Consider the following 6,815-nt stretch of genomic DNA (forward strand, 5'->3'; position numbering starts at 1 on the left):
ACCCGCAAGTTGATCACCAAAACATACATCAAGCAGATCACGTGAATATCCCATTGTCACCACAGATAAGCACATGCAAGACATACATCAAGTGTTCTCAAATCCTTAAAGACACAATCCGATAAGATAACTTCAAAGGGAAAACTCAATCCACTACAAGAAGGTAGAGGGGAAGAAACATTATATGATCCAACTATAATAGCAAAGCTTGCGATATATCAAGATCGTGCCATATCAAGAACACGAGAGAGAGAGAGAGAGAGATCAAACACATAGCTACTCGTACATACCCTCAGCCCCGAGGGTGAACTACTCCCTCCTTGTCATGGAGAGTGCTGGGATGATGAAGATGGCCACCGATGATGGATTCCCCCTACGCAGGGTGCCGGAATGGCTCCCGAGAGGTTTTTGGTGGCTACAGAGGCTTGCGGTGGTGGAACTCCCGATCTATTGTGCTCCTCGATGTTTTTGGGGTATATGGATATATATATATATTATAGGTGAAAGAAGTCGGTCAGGGGAGCCACGAGAGGCCCACAAGGGTGGGGGCGCCCCCAGGGGGTAGGGCGCGGCCAGGGGGTAGGGCGTGCCCTGGACCCTCGTGGCCACCTTGAAGCTTCCCCGACGTCTACACCAAGTCTCCTGGATTGCGTTTGTTCCAAAAATAACTCTCCAACAGGTTTCATTCCGTTTGGACTCTGTTTGATATTCCTTTTCTTCGAAGCACTGAAATAGGCGAAAACAACAATTTGGGTTGGGCCTCCGGTTAATAGGTTAGTCCCAAAAATAATATAAAAGTGTATAAATAAGACCATGAACATCCAAAATGGGTAATATAATAGCATGGAACAATCAAAAATTATAGATACGTTGGAGACGTATCAAGCATCCCCAAGCTTAATTCCTGCTCGCCCTCGAGTAGGTAAATGATAAAAAAGAACTTTTTATGCGGAATGCTACCTAGCATATTTCTCTATGTAATTTCCTTTATTGTGGCATGAATGTTCAGATCCAAATGATTCAAGATAAAAGTTCATATTGACATGAAAACAATAATACTTCAAGCATACTAACAAAACAATCATGTCTTCTCAAAATAACATGGCTAAAGAAAGCTTTCCCTACAAAATCATATAGTTAGGCCATGCTTCATTTTCGTCACACAAAATGCTCCCATCATGCACAACCCCGGTTTCAGCCAAGCAATTGGTTCATACTTTTTAATGGGCTTCAGCCTTTTCAACCTTCACGCAATACATGAGCGTAAGCCATGGATATAGCACTATGGGTGGAGTAGAGTATGATGATAGGGATTGTGTGAGAAGACAAAAAGGGAGAAAGTCTCACATTGACGCGGCTAATTAACGGGCTATGGAGATGCCCATGTCAATGCGAGGAGTAGGGATTTGTCGGATTTCAGGTTTCGGCAAAACCCTTGAGGTTCGAACATTAGGGTGCGCACAAAGATTTCCCCCTACCGAATCTTGCTCTCAGCCTCGCCGCGATCTCTAAGCTTAGCTCGATGAACTCACAACACAAGAGACACAAGATTTATACAGGTTTGGGCCACTGTTGTGGTGTAATACCCTAATCTTGTGTGGTGGTGGTGGATTGCCTCTTGGGCTGATGATGAACAATACAAGGGAAGAACAGCCTGTCAGATATCAGGTTCCGGCAAAACCCTTAAGGTTCAAACTCTGGGGTGCGCGCGAAGATCTTCCCCCCTACCGATTCACGTCCAAACGCCTCGCTGAGAATCTAAGCTAAACGATGAACAACACAAGGGACGTAAGATTTATACTGGTTCGGGCCACCGTTGTGGTGTAATACCCTACTCAAGTGTGCGGTGTGGTGGATTGCCTCAGGGGCTGATGATGAACAGTACAAGGGAAGAACAGCCTCGCGAGAGGTGTTCTTGGGCTGGTGCGATGAACTACTTGGGAGAGTTCGATCGCCTCTGGATCTGACGGGAACTCTACGAGATGCCTTCTACTGTGGTGGCTAGCTCTATATATATAGAGGCCCTGGTCCTCTTCCCAAATATTGAGCGGGACGGGTGCCAACAATGGCCACTTTGAAGGGGAACATCTAGTGCAAGTTATCCTGACTAAAGTTGGTCTTCAGCTGCCAAAGGCACTAGCGATGACGCCGTCTTGGGCTCCACAGTGACCTCCATCCTGCCGCTCTGATGGTCTTGGTCTCGTTGCACCGAAATGGTAAACTTTGCCTGTTGCCTCGGTACTCCGCGCATGTGCTTGCCCCCTTTACACTAAAGAGGAAACAAGGACACTGCGCAGGCCGGCGCCCGCTTGGTCTCGATCGTCATGTCTTGCGTCACGAGCACCTCGCGAGGTACCCCTGCCTTGATCTCTCCGCCTCCTCGCGAGCCTGCCTGGTGAGGCCGCTCCTGAGGAAGCCTTGCGTCGTCCGCCCCGCGAGGCTTGGCCCTCGCGAGGGTCTTGAGCTTGAGTTGATGAAGATGGGCCGTACTGGGCCACCACTTGAGCCACGCCGCAGGCCACAGGCAGGCAAGTTTGGGGACCCCCATTCCCAGAACGTCGACAGTAGCCCCCGGGCCCAAGGCACGCTCGGACTTGGCTTAGCAGGGAAGCAAAACAACAAGTGCGGAGCGCCGCGGGCCCCAACAGCCTACGACCTTGGTCACTGCGTGGCGGTTGATTGGACGTGGGCGTCTCCGCTTTCCCACGCTGCTTCGGCAATTGCCCGACTTGACAAGTCCCTACATGCAAAAATGAGTCATGATTACGTGCGATCATGGAGGCCGACGATTGGCCACCTCTGGACTATAAGTACGGAATGGCGTGAGCCCTCGCAGTCCATCTCTTCTTGCTCCGCTCCTTCTTCCTTGCTCCTCCTCCATCTTGACATCAATGGCGCTGATCCGCTGGTTCTCAGCTGAGGAGAAAGGAAAGGCCCCCCGAGAGGGGCTCGACCTGCTCCCACCGAAGAAACGGCCGGTCCCCGGCCGCCGTGACGAGGTCGCTCGGCAGGAGACGTCGAGGCCTTGGTACGAGCGGACACCACCTGGGTTTCTACTACCCTTGCACGCCCGGGCCAAAGGCCCTAGGGAAGAAAACACCAAGCGGCGCCGCCGGCGACGCCGACGAATCACGGCGGTGCGTGTCGTCGCCCCTGGAGTCCATGCCACGGACTCCTCTCGCGAGCTCGTGCTTCATGCCGCCATGCCTCCAAGCTCCTGGATTCGCTTTCCTCCTTTTGCCTTCGATATGCCATCAAGGGGGCCTCTCGAGCTCCGGCTGCAGCATGCCGACTGCGGTACCCCTGCGACCGGAGCGAAGGTTGAGGTCGTCGCTCCGGGCAAGGTCTACATGATCCGAGGCTGGGGCGAGATTTCCCGGGTCTACCGGACAGGGGGCGCCTTCGTGATTCATTTCAAATACGATGGCGCCTCCTTGATGCTCTTCAAAGTCTTCGATGCGGAAGGACGCCGGCTGGAGGGCTGCCCCAGGGAAGGCGGCCGGGGCATCAAAGTGGAGAGGGCAAGGCCTGCCACCCGCTTCCTCAGCAGCTCCTCTGGTAGCAGCGGAGATGCCGGAGGGTCCAGCGACTCTATCGAGCTTCTCGTGACTCCGGAGACGAGCGACGACAGCTACGAGCCCCCAAGCTCACGTCGTGCCCGGAGCAGAGTTGCTGCGTCAGGCCGCCGGTGCAGCTGATCTGGATGGGGTTGGCACCGGCCCCTCACAGCCCACTGTTGATGATGGCATCGGCCGCAGAGGCACCTGTAGTTAGGGCTCCTTAGGGTTTGCACCTTTTGTTCCCTGCAAGGAATCAAGGAAATACCCCGTGGGGGCATGTAAAGCGTCTGCAATGTCTTTTGTTAATATCATCCTTATTATGGAGTGGTGCAAGATGCTTGTCCTGTCTTGGCTTGGTTCCCCCTTTCTAACCTCACGAGGGCTTGGAGGTCTACGCTGACAGGTCCTGGTCCCTAGGCAGGCTTCAGCCGTCGCTGGTATGCCAGGTCGCGATGCCGTGGTCAAGGCTAGGAGGTGAATGGCCCGAGGTCCAGTAAGATCCCCCGAGGCGCGATGCTCAGGAGGTCCCCTTTAGCGCTCAAGCAGCCGTAGCTGGGTGAGAAAGGAAGGCAGCGTCACCATCACAGATCCGCATTAAGTGAGGGTTTGGTGTTGTGTTGATTAGCTGTTCCAGGAGCATGACTTATCTCGGGAGCTTGGAGCCGTTCCTTAACGAGGTGCCGGGTCTGCGTGTCAGCAGCTGGGATGCCGCCGGGTCAGGCCTCATGAGCTTCTCCTCTCTTCCCCGTACTCTCCTTCGTGCTCTACGTCCTCAGGTCCCGGCCCTCGAGCAAGCTCAGCTGCCGCTGGTATGCCAGGTCGCGATGCCATGGACAAGGCCAGGGGGTGAGGGCTGGAGAGCCAGTAAGATCCCCTGAGTCGCGATGCTCAGGCGCCCCCCTTTTAACGTACAAGCGGTTCGCACGGGTGAGAGAGAGAGAGAGAGAGAGAGAGAGAGAGAGAGCTCGCGGAGGCCTCCCCCAACGTTATTCCTTAGAGGGACCCTGTAAACCAACACGAGGAAAACATGGACTGCCATTACGATTGTCAGCCAACCATTGGTTGCTCCGAGGGAGTGATGAGGGCACTGAGGGCCTGGTGAGGTAGCGCCTTGCGGGGCTGCCACGGCCAGAGCTCGACCACTCAGATTTGTCGATGTTGTAGGGACGAACCCATGCACAAGCGTCCTGCCAGAGCGAGCGGATCCAAAGGTAGGTGTAAATCGAGCAGGTGATTATCACAGGCAGGTTCGGCATGAAAAAGCAAACCAACTTAGACAGATGCAGGAAAGACACATGCCACTAGGTAAGGCCCGAGCGGCTTGGGGATGATGCAGCCCGAGGGGCGCCCCCAACAAGGTAAGCTAAAGACATAAGCAAAACGGATACATGCCGCGGAGACAGACCCACGCGACCTGGGAATGATGCAGCCCTGAGGGCGCTCCCAGCTGAAATGAAACTCGAAAGATTTCACCTGATATCATGGCAGAGCGAGTGTTGGAGTAGCTGACGACGCGTGGTGAAGAAGCCAATCCTCACGAGCCTTCCGGGCCCTGAGCCTCGGGAGGCTTTGGACGTCCGGGCGGCTCCTCAAGGTCCATCTCCATCTCCTCCAGGAACGCGCGGTGCCTGGCCACCTGAGCCTCCAGAATGATCCTCATCATGCGCTGGTGAGCAACAGCCGCGTTCGGCAGGCCGAAAGGCATGCGAACGTAGCTGTGAGGTAGACCCTCGCAACGTCCCATGTGCGAAGGCCAGAAACGCTCCTGAGATGTGTCAGGACCCCGACTCAATGCCACATCGATCTAGCATGTAACACCTCATATCACTTTGCGGCCTCACGCACGGTATTCCCACGGGTGTCGCCTTACCTTTGCCCGGGACCGTTTGCGCCTTTTGGCACACGTATATGACAGTGTCGCTAGCATCCATATGATAAGGAGCCCGGGCTGACATGGCTAGTCGTAAACCCAAAGTGGCACAGACTTACAGGGACAGGCATCTATGACCCAGCATCGAACGTGTCGGTCATCAGCGAGCGAATCCAGGCTGTAGCACTGGGCTAGCAGGACTCCGGTGAACCGGGCTGTAGCGGGCTAACAGGACTCCGGTATTCATCGCGTGACATTTCCCCGAAGGGACAGACACAGGAACGAAGAAGGACACATGCCGGCCAGCCTAAGTGTTCCGGAGCAGTAGCAAGCTACCATGGCTCAGTGAAACACTAGGAGACATTTCCCGGTAAGAGAGGCTACTAAAGAGAAACAACTAGATGGTCAGATCCCACACATACCAAGCATTTCAATAACATACACACAATATGCTCGATATGTGCAAATACAACATGGCATCACAACATGACTCTATGACTCAAGTAATTTATCAATAGGCTCCGAGGAGCGAGATATTACAACCATGGGTCTCATGACCCAACATTCAGAGCATACAAATCAAAACACAAGCGGAAGCTATCATGTCTGAGTACAGACATCTATAAATGAAAAAGGCTGAGAAGCCTGACTATCTACCCAAATCCTGCCGAGGCACAAGACCGTAGCTGAGGTAACAAGCTAAACGTCGAAGTCCACGCGGAATTACTAGTGAGACCGAAGTCTCTCTGCAAAAACATAAAGTAGGCAAACGTGAGTACAAATGTACCCAGCAAGACTTACATCAGAACTAACTACATATGCATCATTATCAACAAAGGGGATGGTGGGGTTTAACTGCAGCAAGCCAGCTTTGACTCGGTGGCTATCCTGAACTACGACTGCAAGTAACTCTTTTGAGGTGGCGCACACGAGTCCACATATTCACCATATCAATACACCACTATGGAACCGCTCCCGTCTCCCTACGAGAACGCCATCCATAGCACTCACGCTTATCTTGCGTATTTTAGAGTATCCACTTTCACTTGTCTATGAACTGATATAAGCAACCCAGAAGTCCTTTACCGCGGACACGGCTATTCGAATAGTTGATGTTAACCCTGCAGGGGTGTACTTCTTCATACATGTTTCCACCACTTAGCGTCTGCACACGACATGTGCTCGGCAGACTTCAAGCGAAAGCCGACGTGGGTGTAGACCACGACCTACTTAAACACTCAAGTCTCTAGTCCAGGTTTATCGCCTATTCGGGTTCCATCCATGAGGAGATCCGGCCGGAGTTTCGCTCACAGCCCCAAACGATGTGAACAGGGTTCCGTGACACCAAATGGGCGCCCGGTATACCCGGCCACGTGCCTACCGCA

Source organism: Triticum dicoccoides, chromosome 7B (assembly GCF_002162155.2).
Source record: "Triticum dicoccoides isolate Atlit2015 ecotype Zavitan chromosome 7B, WEW_v2.0, whole genome shotgun sequence".
In the NCBI taxonomy this organism is placed as follows: Eukaryota; Viridiplantae; Streptophyta; class Magnoliopsida; order Poales; family Poaceae; genus Triticum; species Triticum dicoccoides.